The following is a 17,292-nucleotide window of genomic DNA, read 5'->3' as shown; positions in this document are numbered from 1 at the left end:
AGTGCTTAATTTTTTCAACAATTATGTATAAATAATTAGTCAGTGTTTGCCCATTGTAAAATCTTCCCTCTTCCTTATTTACATTCTGACATTTATCACACGGTGACATTTTTACTGCTGGCAGGTGATGTCAGTGAAAGCAGATGCTGCTTGCTTTTTTGACAGATGTACACAGCTGTAAACATCTGTTATTTTGCACAAAGTAACAAGGCTCCCACAGTGTGATGTCAGAACCATGGTCCTGACATCACACTGTGTGAGGGGTTTCACCACAATATCAGCCATACAGAGCCCCCTGATGACCCGTTTGTGAAAAGGAAAATATTTCTCATGGGAAAGGTGGTATCAGCTATTGATTGGGATGAAGTTAAATTCTTGGTGATGGACCGGTTTCACTTTAACTGTTGTTGGGAGGAATCAATCAACCTCCTGGAGTGCACAGTCCTGACACCGGGATATCCTCAACCTTTGTTGCCAATCCATTGGGCCTGATTCACAAAGCGGTGCTAACAGTTAACACGCTGGTGAAAAGCCCTTTATCATGCCTAAACTCAGTTTAGGCAAGATAAGTTTAGGTGTGATAAGTTTAGGCATGATAAGTTTAGGTGTGATAAGTTTAGGCATGATAAGTTTAAGCACCAACTGGGTTAGCACCGTAGTGCACAGCTGATCAAAAGTTTTACGCTGGCAAAGTCTGGTGCACTTCATATAAAGTTTAATGGCGCTGCTTTGCGTGCGGGACTTTGCAAGCGATCTAAACTTATCTAAACTTATCATGCCTAAACTTATCACACCTAAACTTATCATGCCTAAACTTATCACACCTAAACTGGCTTTTCACCAGCGTGGTGCAATGGTTATCATGCCTAAAGTCTCTAACTGGGTTAGCACCGCTTTGTGAATCGAGCCCTTTGTATTCAGTGCCCACCATTTTCTTCTGTTGTTTACAATTATTTTTTATTATGCTGGTGTCAGACTTGCCTGGTCAATGACTATATGTCAGGCTGTATGCCCATATGACTGACCTATAGCCCAGCCCGTAACACCTGCACAAAACTACTACCTAATACAATTCTAATCTACAATACCATTCAGGCAGATGTAGCATACAGACTGACATAGTATTCACCATCAAGCAGAATGAGTAATATAAGTACAGTACACTCAAATATATAGTCACCTGAGGCCTGGGGTTGGAGGTAGTCCAGATGATAGTCAGGTGATGACAGGCTAGGGAGGATCGGTTGTAGGTAGTTCCAACACTTAACAGTAAACGTGGTCAGTTCAATCCGAAGTTAGTCCAGGCAGAGTTCATGGGAAAACCTTTAAGCAAGCAGGGGTCGATCCAGGCAGCAATCAGGAATATCCAGGAACAAGCAGAGTCGGCAATGGGTAATCCAATCAGAGAGCGTGGTCAGGAACAAGCAGAGGTCAGCAACAGGAAATCAATCTAGAAATAATCTTTGTCAAGATACAGACAAAGTCGGCACAAGATCAATGGCTGTGAGCACAGTCACAGCAACAAGCCTAACAGGGACTATCATGGGCGATGTCTGAGGGCACTCACCTAACTTTTATACAAGGACTAACCAATCAATACAAAAAGGAATCCAAAGTGCCCAATCACGAAGCGGCGAGTCAGCAGGTCAGCTGAAACACCATCACACACGTGCTCACTGTTTACAGTGGCGGAGCGAGTACTGAGGACACGTCCGCTGCTTAGCCAATAGGAACTGAGCACCATGCGCTCCACTGACATCAGAGCCCTGCCGAGACCCCAAGGCTTTCGCCTCAGCGTGGGTCTAGGCGTTCCGCCACCATGAGCGGTGGAGAGACCTTACAGCTAGGTAAAGACCAAGTAAATGGTGGGCATCCCCAAAACTAGAGAAGGTACATCCTTGCTTTTCCCTAGCCCTGATTGCTAAACCAAGGCAACATGGCAGAGGTCGGGCATTATGGGGAACACTACTCTACTTGCAGGGGCAAAGCCAGGATTTTCAAGTGAGGGATTTCCTAAAAGGCCTCCCTCAGCCACACACAATACAGTATAATAATATGGTAGGACTTCATGCTGGGTACACATAATGCAATTTTCCGACCGACTGTCAATGTGATTGATCAGGATTTGTTTGAATACAGATAATAATGAGGACAGCTGACATTGCTAATGAAGGGGAAAGTGAAGCATTTACCCAGCAGGGGCACAGGGCTGTGCTCATACCTGACTCTGTTAATTCCCCCAGAGCTGCTCCATACTCTGTACACATGTTGCTGCTGTTCAATCCAAAGTCAACTGAAGCAGGGAAAGAAAGGGGGCAGCGCTGCGAGCTGCAGGATACCTGCAGATATTATGGTGTCTCAACTTGTACCTGCCCCCAGACACTGCATTGCCCTGGTCTGAGGGGGGATTCTGGGCAGCTGTAATCCCCCCTATGTTTGCCTATGACTTGCCAAACATACACACAGTCAAACATCATCAAGCTTCAGCTTTTTGTTTGTATTGGCCTAAAGTGCAATTGTCTGGGTCAGACTTGTAAAAGGGCAAAAACTGAACACCAATCTCGTAATGATCTCTGCCACACCTTTAGGCAACAGCCACCAAAAGTCTCTGGTAAGTATGAGCCTAGTTTGCCTAACGGCAAACATAGTCTTTAACACAGAGAGGCCCCTTTTTAGATATATCTAACACAGAAAACATCAGTAATGTATGTAACGTTTATGCATTATTGATCAGACAATCCTTTTAAAAATATTATTTGAAGAAGGCTTTAAAAGTAAAGTTGTCCTTCAACTGTCCCTCTTTCCAACTGGCAGCTCTTTATTTAGCCTGTAGCTTTGCTTGCTAGGGATGTTACTATATTTTCTATATTACAAAATAAACAATCTGGCAAACCTTCTCCACTTCAGCAAAGATATATAAAAGCTTATCTTTTGTTTGTTTATTCTATTTACTTTTTATATGTGATTTCTGGCTATTCCCTTCCCCGTTTGTCATGTTTCCATTGGCTTTGTAGTAGAGGACAGGCTGTTAAGCTCATATGTGGTTTTAAGCTTCTTGTCGGAATGTCTGTCACTTCAAGACTTCAAGGTCCAATGTAGGGATGCCCTAGAAATAAGAAAAAAAAATGTGTGTTTTCTTTTTTAGAAAGTCTCGCTCTTTAGATGTAGCCTTTGTTAACATTGCAACAATCAAGATGGCTTAGAGCTCGATGTTTGTATAAAAATATTCCAGAGATCTTTTGTCCGTGATGTTACTTGAGTATCAACAGAAAGCTAAAAAGATCAAATAAGGAAAAAAATATCAACTAGAGGAACACAAGGTCTCCTGATATCTAGATGATTTAGTAGATCTGATCTCTGATATTACTAAGCCATTAGTTGTTTTCCATAAGCAATGTTAGGAAAGTTATCTTTACTTAAAAAAAGAATATGCGTATGAGGATATGTGTGTGTGTGTGTGTGTATATACAGGATCTTCTCAAAAAATTAGCATACTGTGATAAAGTTCATTATTTTGTAATGTACTGATAAACATTAGACTTTCATATATTTTAGATTCATTACACACAACTGAAGTAGTTCAAGCCTTTTATTGTTTTTCTTATTGATGATTTTGGCATACAGCTCATGAAAACCCACATTTCCTATCTCAAAAAATTAGCATATTTCATCCGACCAATAAAAGAAAAGTGTTTTTAAAACAAAAAAAGTCAAACTTCAAATAATTATGTTGCGAGAGAGAGAGAAAACTCCAATTATCTGGCACCAACGGGGATTGGCTGATGCCGGATAAGTGTAGTTTCTGGTTGCTTGAGATTCAATGTTAAAAATAGGCCTAGCTAAGAAACAGTACTATACCCCACAATAACCATAAGCTCTATAATGTATTCATCTTGAAATACAATAATTAAAACATAATTAAGACAAAGGTCAGACTGAAGTTAACGAAACAGAGGTCTATTACTGTATAAAGAGGTGTACAAGTAGATTAATGAATCCTGCAAGGCCAGGATTGCTTTATAATTTTTGTTAACTGAGCTCTAGGCAATGGGAGTTTTACTGTATATATATATATATATATATATATATATATATATATATATATATATATATATATATATCTATATATATATAGTGGGTTGCAAAAGTATTCGGCCCCCTTGAAGTTTTCCACATTTTGTCACATTACTGCCACAAGCATGCATCAATTTTATTGGAATTCCACGTGAAAGACCAATACAAAGTGGTGTACATGTGAGAAGTGGATCGAAAATCATACATCATTCCAAACATTTTTTACAAATAAATAACTGCAAAGTGGGGTGTGCGTACATATTCGGCCCCCTGAGTCAATACTTTGTAGAACCACCTTTTGCTGCAAATACAGCTGCCAGTCTTTTAGGGTATGTCTCTTACTAGCTTTGCATATCTAGAGACTGAAATCCTTGCCCATTCAAAAGAGCTCCAGCTCAGTCATATTAGATGGACAGCGTTTGTGAACAGCAGTTTTCAGATCTTGCCACAGATTTTTGATTGGATTTAGATCTGGACTTTGACTGGGCCATTCTAACACATAGATATGTTTTGTTTTAAACCATTCCATTGTTGCCCTGGCTTTATGTTTAGGGTCATTGTCCTGCTGGAAGGTGAACCTCCGCCCCAGTCTCAAGTCTTTTGCAGTCTCCAAGAGGTTTTCTTCCAAGTTTGCCCTGTATTTGGCTCCATCCATCTTCCCATCAACTGTGACCAGCTTCCCTGTCCCTACTGAAGAGATGCACCCCCGAACATGATGCTGCCACCACCATATTTGACAGTGGGGATGGTGTGTTCAGAGTGATGTGCAGTGTTAGTTTTCTGCCACACATAGCGTTTTGCATTTTGGCCAAAAAGTTCCATTTTGGTCTCATCTGACCAGAGCACCTTCTTCCACATGGTTGCTGTGTCCCCCACATGGCTTGTGGCAAACTGCAAACGTGACTTCTTATGCTTACTGTTAACAATGCCTTTCTTCTTGCCACTCTTCCATAAAGGCCAACTTTGTACAGTGCATGACTAATAGTTGTCCTATGGACAGAGTCTCCCACCTGAGCTGTACATCTCTGCAGCTCATCCAGAGTCACCATGGGCCTCTTGACTGCATTTTTGATCGGCGCTCTCCTTGTTCGACCTGTGAGTTTAGGTGGATGGCCTTGTCTTGGTAGGTTTACAGTTACGCCATACTCCTTCCATTTCTGAATGATCGCTTGAACAGTGCTCCGTGGGATGTTCAAGGCTTTGGAAATCTTTTTGTAGCCTAAGCCTGCTTTAAATTTCTCAATAACTTGATCCCTGACCTGTCCTGTGTGTTCTTTGGACTTCACAGTGTTGTTGCTCCCAATATTATCTTAGACAACCTCTGAGGCCCTCACAGAGCAGCTGTATTTGTACTGACATTAAATTACACACAGGTGCACTCTATTTAGTCATTAGCACTCATCAGGCAATGTCTATAGGCAACTGACTGCACTCAGATCAAAGGGGGCAGAATATTTATGCACACACCACTTTGCAGTTATTTATTTGTAAAAAATGTTTGGAATCATGTATGATTTTCGTCCCACTTTTCACGTGTACACCACTTTGTGTTGGTCTTTCATGTGGAATTCCAATAAAATTGATTCATGTTTGTGGCAGTAATATGACAAAATGTGGAAAACTTCAAGGGGGCCAAATACTTTTGCAACCCACTGTATATATATATATATATATATATATATATATATATATATATATATATATATATATATATATATATATATATATAGTGGGGTACGGCAACCTTGTTAATCATCATGATTTTCATGTATAAATCGTTGGTTGTTATGATAAAAAATGTCAGTTAAATATATCATATAGGATATATACACAGTGATATTTGAGAAGTGAAATGAAGTTTATTGGATTTACAGAAAGTGCGCAATAATTGTTTAAACAAAATTAGGCAGGTGCATAAATTTGAGCACCACAAAAAAGAAATGAAATCAATATTTGATAGATCCTCCTTTTGCGGAAATGACAGTCTCTAAACGCTTCCTGTAGGTTCCAATGAGAGTCTGGATTCTGCTTGAAGGTATTTTGGACCATTCCTCTTTACAAAACATGGACAGCTCTCTTTAACTCACACCACAGATTTTCAATTATATTCAGGTCTGGGGACTGAGATGGCCATTCCAGAACGTTGTACTTGTTCCTCTGCATGAATGCCTTAGCGGATTTTGAGCAGTGTTTTCGGTCGTTGTCTTGTTGAAAGATCCAGCCCCGGCGCCGCTTCAGCTTTGTCACTGATTCCTGGACATTGGTCTCCAGAATCTGCTGATACTGAGTGGAATCCATGCGTCCCTCAACTTTGACAAGATTCCCAGTCCCTGCACTGGCCACACAGCCCCACAGCATGATGGAACCACCACCATATTTTACTGTAAGTAGCAGGTCTTTTTCTTGGAATGCTGTGTTGTTTTTCCTCCATGCATAAAGCCCCTTGTTATGCCCAAATAACTCAATTTTAGTTCCATCAGTCCACAGCACCTTATTCCAAAATTAAGCTGACTTGTCCACATGTGCTTTAGTATACCTCAAGCGGCGCTGTGGGCGGAGAAAAGGCTCCCTTTGCATCACTATTGCATACAGCATCTCCTTTTGTAAAGTGTGTTGTATGGTTAAACGATGCACAGTGACTCCATCTGCAGCAAGATGATGTTGTACATCTTTGGTGCTGGTCTGCAGGTTGACTCTGACTGTTCTTGCCATTTGTCGCTTCTGTCTATCCGAGATTTTTCTTGGTGTGCCACTTCGAGCCTTAACTTGAACTGAGCCTGTGGTCTTCCATTTCCTCAAAATGTTTCTAACTCTGGAAACAGATAGCTAAAATCTCTGAGACAGCTTTCTGTATCCTTCCATTAAACCATGATGGTGAATTACTTTTGTCTTTAGGTCATTTGAGAGTTGTTTTGAGATGTTCATGTTGCTACTCCCCTTCCTTAACCTATTTTGGTTCCTGGACGTAGAAACTACGTCCAGGAACCATGCGCGCTACCGCGCGCTCCCGCGGCCGATCGCATGCGTGCACGCGCGCTCCCGGCCCGCGGTTCGTTAGCCAGGCAATCAGTGTATCGGGCTATGGTGCCTGATCACTGATTCCTCTCCCCCGCTGAAAAAGCGACAGCTTCTCTCGGAAGCTTCGCTTTTTCTGGCTGTAACGTACCCCATACGTCGCTCTAAGCGTGTGTTACGCTTAGAGTGACGTCATGTAAACAAACTCATGGCCGCCATCTTGTGGCCAAAAAGTAAAACTACAACTAAAAGCAAAAAAAATAAAATTCAAACACACATTTACATTATAAATCACATGTTTACATCCCACCCTCCCAAAACTACCCAAATAAAATGTTTAATATAAAAAAAAAAATTACAATAAAAAAACAAACATGTAAATATTTACATAAGGGTCTAAACTTTTTAATTGTCAATGTAAAGATGAAATACTTCTATATTTTTTTTATTTTAAACTTGTAAATAGTGATAGATGCAAAACGGAAAAAATGCACCTTTATTTCCAAATAAAATATTGTCGCCATACATTGTGATAGGGACATTATTTTAATGGTGTAATAACCGGGACATATGGGTATATACAATACGTGAGTTTTAATTATGGAGGCATGTACTATTTTAAAACTATAATGGCTGAAAACTGAGAAAAAATGCATTTTTTTCATTTTTTTTCTTATTCTTCCTGTTAAAATACATTTATAGTAAAGTGGCTCTTAGCAAAATGTACCCCCCCCCCAAAGAAAGCCTAATTGGTGGCAGAAAAAACAAGATATAGATCAGTTCATTGTGATAAGTAGTGATAAAGTTATAGGCTAATGAATGGGAGGTGAACATTTCTCAAGTGAAAACGACGGAACGCAAATGGGTTAACCCTAACCCTTTGTAACGATCAGTGAAGCACAGAGAGGATCTGATTACCGGTGATCTGCAGTATCACGGGGAATACAGATGTAGACCAGATTATAAGTGATCTGCAGTATCACCGATAATCCAATATACTAGCTAACCTCTGTTCACCTGAGTAGAGTGTAGTGTTTGGTGTAACAGTAACCGGGAGGGCCCTTTTCCACCAGTGCGTTTGCGCTGGCTGAATCGCAAAAACGCAAACCGCTAGCAATTTTACAATCGCTACGGTTTGCTTTTTAACATAGGAATCGCGGTAGGTCATTTCCACTACCGCAATTCATTTTTGCCGGGAACGCGAACGCGCGGCGGAGCGATATTTGCCGCGATTTTGCTATGCAGTGCATAGCATAGCAAAATCGCGGCCGCGAACGTCGGGGAATCGCCGGTAATTGCGATTCAGCAATCGCTAGCGTTCAGCGTGAACGCTAGCGATTGCTAGTGGAAAAGGGCCCTTAGAGGACTAGGCCTCAGTGCAGCAAGGAGTACTGCACAGATTCCTTCCGCGGACCTGAACTCTCCAAGGCGGGAGGAGTCAGGCTGACAGTAGGAAGGATTGTCTGAAAGTGACACACTGGAGGAAGTGTCACTAACAGGACGGGGAACCGCCTCCAACAGTGAGATCGGCTCTCAAGGTCGGACAAGCCAAGTCGTTAACACACGGACAGATAAGGTACAATTTCAGTAGGCGGAGGCGGAGTCTAAAGTACAGGCAGGGTTCGGCAACAGGGTATCAGAAATATCGAGGTACAAGATCAGGAGGCAGAAACAGAGTCTAAGGACGAGCCGAGGTTCGGCAACAGAGTATCAGAAATATCGAGGTACAAGGTCAGAGTTCAGGAGGATAGTCAGGCAGGCAAAACGTCATAACAGATAATCACAATCAAATTAGTACTTTAGCTATCAACAGAATCTAGCTAAGTGTAGGATTACAGCTCCAGCTGGTCCCGGCACACTTAAGGATCTGACTACGGATCTGGGTGCTCCCACATGTGTGATCGCAACGCCAGACACCGAAGGAATGACCAGCCAGCAGTATATATGCACAGACCACTCTCCAGCTCCACCCCAAGTGCTGGACCAATGGGAAGTGGAACCAGAGTCAGCTGACCAGCCAGGTCAGCTGACTCCCCTTAGTCTGTCATATATTACTTCCTGAGTGCGCGCGCGCGCGTCACTCTAAGACTCGAGGGACTACGAGTCCCAGCCACAGCAGCCCCGCTCTGCGGTGTCTCCGCAGCGGGGACATGCGCACTAACCGCCGCGTCCAACGCGGCGGTTTCTCCGCGCTCCGCAATATCCTGCACGGAGACAGCCGCCTCATACTGAGAGGAGGCGGCTGCCTCTCTGTGTGCGGGTACTCTATGCGCGAAAAGAGCCGCCTGCCGCTGACTCATGGCGGCGGCTCTTCCGTGCTTTCTGACAGTACCCCCCCCCCCCCCCCCCCGAGGAGTGGACTCCAGACAGCTCCTTCCAGGCTTCTCTGGATGTAAAGCATGAAACTCCTTCCTTAATTCATCCGCATGCATGCGGCTCACAGGTACCCTTTGCCTCTCCTCAATACCATACCCCTTCCAATGTACCAGATACTGTACTGAATTTTGTACTACGCGAGAGTCTAAAATCTTCTTGACTTCATATTCAGGTCGATTATCTATTATTACAGGAGGAGGAGGAGGAGTGAGTCCTACATGAACTGCAGGTTTAAGTAGGGACACATGGAAGGACCTTACACCACACATGCTAGCAGGCAGATCAACGGTATACGTGACATTGTTGATCTTTCTTGCTACCTGAAATGGTCCCACGAACCTGGGCCCCAACTTGGCTGAAGGCTGTCTCAAGGTCAAGTGGCGGGTGGATACCCAGACCCAGTCTCCTGGTTGAAATCTCCACTCTAAAGAGCGTCTCTTGTCCGCTTGACCTTTTTGACTCTGAAATGCTTTTACCAGGTTATCTTTTATGGTCCACCACATGTCCTTGAATGACCTTTGCCAGGCCTCTAAGGCAGGAAATGGAGTGGACGCCATCGGCAAGGGAGAGAACTTGGGTAGTTTCCCGGTTACTATCTGAAATGGACAGAAACCCGAGGAAGAACTCTTTAAGTTATTATGCGCAAATTCTGCGTAAGGCAAGAATTTAACCCAATCATTCTGAGCTTCGGCAACGTAACATCTTAAAAATTGCTCTAGTGATTGGTTGACCCTCTCAGTCTGACCATTCGTCTGTGGATGGTAGCCAGACGAAAATGACAGACTCATGCCCATTTGGTGACAGAATGCCTTCCAAAACTTTGAGACAAACTGGACTCCCCGATCAGATACTATGTCTTCCGGAATGCCATGCAGACGGAAGATATGGGTGATGAATAAATCAGCCAGTTCTTGGGCCGAGGGGAGACCTTTCAGAGGCACGAAATGGGCCATTTTACTGAAGCGGTCGACCACTACCCAGATGACCGACATGCCCTCAGACCTGGGAAGCTCACCCACAAAATCCATGGACAAGTGGGTCCATGGCTCACTCGGGGTGGGCAAAGGCTGCAGTGTACCTACAGGTGCCAGCCGGGAGGGCTTGCTTTTTGCGCACATCGCACATTCCCTGACGAACTCTTTGCAGTCAGCTGCTAGAGAGGGCCACCACGCACACCTGGCCACGAGATCTTGCGTTCTAGCCGCCCCAGGATGTCCCGCATTCTTGTGTGAGTGGACCATCTCCAGGATCTGGAGGCGGAATGGTAACGGGATAAATAAAACCCCATCTGGTTTCCCTTCTGGGATATCCTGCTGGAAAGGACTCAAAGTCTCCTTCCAGTCCTCCCAGGTCTCGGTAGTGGCTAACACCAATCTTCGTGGAACATTAGTCTCGGGGACAGAGGGCATCGCCAGGTATTCGTAATGCCCGTTTGGTGTATTGAAGGCCGTTTTCCATTCATCGCCCTTTCTTATACGCACCAGGTTGTATGCCCCCCGTAAATCTAGTTTCGAGAATATCCTAGCATCCGTGACCTGTGTGAATAAATCGTCTATTAATGGCAACGGGTAGCGATTCTTCACTGTGATTTTATTAAGGCCCCGGTAATCGATACATGGCCGTAAGCCCCCGTCTTTTTTCTTAACAAAAAAGAAACCTGCCCCAGCCGGTGACCGGGACGGACGAATGAAGCCCTTGGCCAAATTCTCACGGATATACTCCTGCATGGCTAGTTTTTCAGGGCCAGATAAATTATACAGGTGGCCTCGAGGGGGCATACAACCAGAACGGAGGTCAATGGGACAGTCGAAAGGGCGATGCGGGGGCAATTTATCCGCAGCCTTAGGACAGAACACGTCGGCGTAATCCGAGTACTGTTCAGGTACACCTTCCACCTGAACCCTGGTTTGACCTAACGTTAGCCTCCCCAAACACTGCTGGAAACAATGAGGTGACCATGCCGTTAACTGCCCTGTGGCCCAGTCTATCTGCGGTGAATGGATTTGTAACCATGGCATGCCTACGATGATAGTGGAGGTGGACATGTGCAAAACAAAAAACTGCAATAGTTCCCCATGCAGTACCCCAATAGTGACCTTCATCTCAGGAGTCTGTGACAGAGAACGATTCCGTTGCAAGTGAGAATCGTCCACTGCCGTGACTTGGATAGGAGGTTTCACCTGGGTGAGAGGAATGCCCATTCTTTTAGCGAATTCAAAACTCATAAAATTAGCCGCTGAACCGGAATCCACAAAAGCTTCAGTGGCTATAGAATTGCTCTCCCATGTAATAGCACAAGGGAGAAGTAACTTTTTCTCTTTAAGGGGTGAAAATAGGGTGCCTAGGGTGTCACCCCCCACTACTCCTAGGCATGCCCGTTTCCCGACTTCTTGGGGCCATATCCTGGCTTGTTGGGGCAATCTCGTACTCTATGACCCTGCTCCGCACAATATAAACACAACTGTTCTGTCATTCTGCGTCTCCGCTCTACCTGAGATAGTTTTGACCGACCTATCTGCATAGGTTCAGGTGGAGGTAAAACAGGCGTAGGTGGCTTCTCAGGAGGAGCTGCGTAAGAGACAAGTTTAACCTGGTCTTTACCCCGGTTTTGTCGTTGATAACGCAATCTGCGATCAATCCTGATGGCCGCCGAAATGGTGCCGTCAAGTGTCGTGGGCTCTAGCTGACTCAACATAAGGCTGGAGACCTCGTCTGACAACCCAGATAGGAAACGGTCTAACAGGGCGAAGTTGTCCCACCTGGTTGTCACTGACCACCTCCTAAATTCAGAGGCGTAATCCTCGACTGGACCCTTGCCTTGGCGTAATAACTTGAGCTGCTGCTCTGAGGTTGAGGCAATATCTGGGTCGTCGTAGATTACCGCCATTGCTTAGAAAAATTCATCAACCGATGTTAAAGCTAAGTCACCCTCAGGTAAGCTGTACGCCCAGGTCTGAGAGTTGCCTGTCAGTAGTGTCTTAAGGAATGTGACCCTTTGGGCCATCGTGCCTGAGGATTGGGGTCTCAACTCAAAATACGACAACACTCTACTCTTAAAATTGCGGAAGTCAGATCTGTGGCCGGAGAATCTCTCGGGTACTGTCATACGTATATCAGTACTAGGAGGGGATCAGAGCTCATCCATAGCCGTCCGGAGGGTTTGTAACGACCCGGACAAAGAATCAATCAGTGTCTGGTGCCCACCCAGCATTCGATTGATCTCGTCCATTAAGGAGGCCATTGCTCCCAGACGGTCAGAGTGTCCGTCCATATAGGTTTGGGTCTGGCGTTCTGTAACGATCGGTGAAGCACAGAGAGGATCTGATTACCGGTGATCTGCAGTATCACGGGGAATACAGATGTATACCAGATTATAAGTGATCTGCAGTATCACCGATAATCCAATATACTAGCTAACCTCTGTTCACCTGAGTAGAGTGTAGTGTTTGGTGTAACAGTAACACTTAGAGGACTAGGCCTCAGTGCAGCAAGGAGTACTGCACAGATTCCTTCCGTGGACCTGAACTCTCCAAGGCGGGAGGAGTCAGGCTGACAGTAGGAAGGATTGTCTGAAAGTGACACACTGGAGGAAGTGTCACTAACAGGACGGGGAACCACCTCCAACAGTGAGGTCGGCTCTCGAGGTCGGACAAGCCAAGTCGTTAACACACGGACAGATAAGGTACAATTTCAGTAGGCGGAGGCGGAGTCAAAGTACAGGCAGGGTTCGGCAACAGGGTATCAGAAATATCGAGGTACAAGATCAGGAGGCAGAAACAGAGTCTAAGGACGAGCCGAGGTTCGGCAACAGAGTATCAGAAATATCGAGGTACAAGGTCAGAGTTCAGGAGGATAGTCAGGCAGGCAAAACGTCATAACAGATAATCACAATCAAATTAGTACTTTAGCTATCAACAGAATCTAGCTAAGTGTAGGATTACAGCTCCAGCTGGTCCCAACACACTTAAGGATTCTCCGCGCTCCGCAATATCCTGCACGGAGACAGCCGCCTCATACTGAGAGGAGGCGGCTGCCTCTCCGTGTGCGGGTACTCTATGCGCGAAAAGAGCCGCCTGCCGCTGACTCATGGCGGCGGCTCTCTGACACCCTTAACCCTCCTGCTATGCGTTTGTCACTGGTTGTAGGAAAAGTCGACGGGAAGGTTATTTGGTTGGCGCACCGGCTGGGATGCTCTGAAGCATGGAGCTGCCTTCTTCCATCAGTGGAGAGCTGTCCACCTCCTCCCTTCCGAGGCTTCCAAGCAGAGGTGGCCCGCCCGGGAGAAGAGTCAAGCAGAGCGGCACTGCTGGTCATGTGATGCGGTGCAGCACCAGCTGGGATGCTCGGAGCTCCCTCTTCTATCAGTGGAGGGCTGTCCGCCTCCTCCCTTCCAAACCAGCCACAAATCTGCCCGGGAATAAGGGACATATGTCTCCAGGCTGGTGCAGACTGCCAAGCTCATACCAGATGCTGGAGGGTCCCAACCTGAACGTCAGTGCTGGGGTTTTATGTGGTGGGGGAAGGGGGAGATTTGTGCTTAGGGACAGGCATGTCATAAGCTGGTGGAGGATAGGGGCGTCTTTGTTGGGGGGAACAGAGGGACAGGTGTGCTGGAAGACAGATGTGTCATGTGTTGGGAGGCAGGGGGTGTCATCAGGGCTGGGACAAGGTCCACCACCAACAGAGGCTGAGCTGCCCAATGCGCCCCCCCCCATGGGCCACAACTATGTCACTGACATGGATTCATGGCCTCTTTACGGGGTGGTGTATATAGTGAGCTTCGCCATAGGACTGAATTTGGCATGCATACAGTAATCAACAGTAGTAGAGATCAAACAGACAAAAGCTAACACCCTCCTTTGCCTGTAGTGAGTGCTAGTTGTGTAATGTAGTCCAGTTATTGGATCTCTGCACATCAATGCAGATAAATCATTCAGGTATAAGTTTTGTTTGAAAGCGCTGCCATGTCTCCCACTGTGCAGTAGTAGAGATCACATGGAAGTCTTTCTGTTGCTATGGGTTTTTAGGTAGCCAGGTATAGGTGCCCCCAGTATAGGTAGCCAGTTATAGGTGCCCCCTGTATAGGTAGCCAGGTACAGGTATTGGGGTTTCCAGTATAGGAAGCCAGGAATAGGTTTTCCCAATATAGGAAGCCAGGTATAAGTGTCCCCAGATTTCATTCAGACACTACATATTCTCCTGCATCTTCAAAGCATACTAATAAGTCAACTGGTTTCCCATAAACAATTCTATAGTGAAAATATTAGTCTATAACTATGGTAGGGATTGTACTATGAGCTACTCTGGGGACAGTCAGTGACATGACTATGTACTCTGTAAAGTGCTGCAGAGGATGTCAGTGTTATATAAATGCACAATAATAATCTGGTAGGAGATTACATTATGACTATGGCAAAGATTAGATTGTGAGCTCTTCTGAGGACAGTCAGTGACATGACTATGTACTCTGTAAAGTGCTGCAGAGGATGTCAGTGCTATATAAATACACATTAATAATATGGTAGGACATTAGACTATGACTATAGTAGGATTAGATTGTGAGCTCCTCTGAAGACAGTAAGTGACATGACTATGTACTCTGTAACATGCTGCAGAAGATGTCAGTGCTATATAAATAGATAATAATAATATGGTAGGACATTAGACTGTGACTACGGTAGGATTAGAGTGTGAGCTCCTCTGAGGACAGTGACATGACTATGTACTCTGTAATGTGCTGCAGAAGATGTCAGTGTTGTATAAATACATAATAATAATATGGTTGGACATTAGACTATGCCTATGGTAGGATTAGAGTGTGAGCTCCTCTGAGGACAGTCAGTGACATGACTATGCTCTCTGTAATGTGGTGCAGAAGATGCCAGTGCTGTATAAATACATAGCAATAATATGTATTATGTTCGAGAACAGAGGCGCCAAAAGGATAAAAACAATATTTAAAAGTTTTAAAATTGCTTAGGAGGCAGTGGTGGACTTACCTCCTACAAGCAGGCACAATAAACTGTGTATTCAAAAAAAGGTAAATTTATTGGTACACTCCAAGGGTAGGTTGCAACGCGTTTCGCAGGTCAAGCCCGCTTCATCAGGCAAATACAGGAAGGAGTACACAGCAGTATGTTCCGGGTAGAACCTAGCGCCTCAGAATACAGTTTATTGTGCCTGCTTGTAGGAGGTAAGTCCACCACTGCCTCCTAAGCAATTTTAAAACTTTTAAATATTGTTTTTATCCTTTTGGCGCCTCTGTTCTCGAACATAATACGTCTAACATCCACCCTTGGTGGAGGGGGATACCCCATCTTTCTTCATATCTACAGAGAGCGACTTCTTAATCCTGAATGGGGACAGGTTAATCTCCTCACCTGCCTATACAGTGGTTGCCTGGAGGTAACCCTGGTTTGTGAGTATTTTATTATACTAATTAACCTCCTGCCTGAACATGCTACACCATATTGGGCTCTCGGTTCTTCTTTCTTTCTCATAACAATAATATGGTAGGACATCAGACTATGACTATGGTAGGATTAGATTGTGAGCTCCTTTGAGGACAGTCAGTGACATACTATGTACTTTGTAAAGTGGTGCGAGTGATGAATGTAACAAAATCACTGGCACTGTTCCCAGAAGTGTATAAATGTGCCCCCATGTGTGCATTTATACATTACCTGTCCTGTGTCGTTAACCACACGGTGCCCATCCACCTTCAGCTTCTTCTGTGGTGTATGGGCAGCTGACAGATCTCTCTCTAATCAGATTTGATCAGAGAGAGATTTGCCTCTTGGCGAAATCTGCCCATCATTGCTAGATGTATGGCTACCTTTATTCTAGCATGGCAGCATTAGGACCCTGTGCAGTGTCAGGTCCTTATCAGTACTGGGAGTGGAGGGGGGTCAGGGAGAAGTAGAGAACAGAGAAGGCTTTAGCACAGTTTAGGATGCAGAAGGGGGCTGCTACACACACACACACACACACACACACACACCTTTCCTCTTGCCATTAGAATTCCATTCTCCATCTTCTCCATCAGCCAGTCATGCTTCACTGGGCTGGCTTTTATTACCCCATCCTGGGAGAGCAGCTGGATGACATCATTGACAGAAGTCAGTGAAAAAGAGTTGAAAACACAAACAAGCTTCAAGACCAGCTGAGCGCCCTTTCTAATGGCCCGTACTCACGGGCTGCAGAAGTGGCCTGTCGCCAGCACACGTGAGCGTGTGGGCGACAGGCCGGCGACAGCTCCTCGCCAGGTCCCTCCGCGTACACACGCGGAAGAGGGACCAGCGGCGAGACGGAAGCCGTCGCCGACGTTCCTCCTCCCCCCGCCGGAAGCTCCATTTACCACAATGGAGGTTGCTGTCGCTAGTCCGCGTACTCACGCGGACTAGCGACAGTTGCGGGGGAGGTGCGGCGGCGACTGTCGCCATGCGATTGAAACTTTCAATCGCATGGCGACATGAGCGACGGGCGACAGTTCGAGGTGCGCGCGCGCGCGACGGCCCATACTCACGGGCGACCTGTCGCCGCAACACGCGCGCGCCGCGTGTTGAGGCGACAAAAGTCCCTCGTGAGTATGGGCCATAACGTACTAGGAACTGTCTACCAATCTTACCGTACAAAACTATGTATAACTCCTTATCGGATGCAGTCTTTACAACTACTGTGCAGATAGCTTTTTCTCTCCCTCCCTTACTTCTGTCTGCCAGGACAGGGGGGTAAAAAAACCTTTTTTTTCTAGACTGCCTGTGGAATGAAATGCCTTTGAAAGCGCCCCATCCTGACCTGATGACCTGCCGCTCAGAGGCCGGAGTC

The 17,292-nt window shown here is 45.4% G+C and overlaps 1 long non-coding RNA gene across 1 annotated transcript in view; it reads right to left on the bottom strand.

Annotated features, from left to right (window-relative positions):
- Nucleotides 1-2,967: 2,967 nt before the first annotated feature.
- The window catches only part of LOC137525839 (uncharacterized), a 182,150-nt gene continuing 167,825 nt past the window's right edge, over nucleotides 2,968-17,292 (bottom strand). The window contains exon 3 of the long non-coding RNA XR_011023027.1: nucleotides 2,968-3,106. This is a non-coding gene — a long non-coding RNA (uncharacterized lncRNA). The remainder of the gene's footprint in view (nucleotides 3,107-17,292) is intronic.

The sequence above is a fragment of the Hyperolius riggenbachi genome, chromosome 7 (genome assembly GCF_040937935.1).
Source record: "Hyperolius riggenbachi isolate aHypRig1 chromosome 7, aHypRig1.pri, whole genome shotgun sequence".
Lineage (NCBI taxonomy): Eukaryota > Metazoa > Chordata > Amphibia > Anura > Hyperoliidae > Hyperolius > Hyperolius riggenbachi.
Note: the sequence above shows the minus strand (reverse complement) of the source record. Positions and strands in the feature narration are given on the sequence as shown.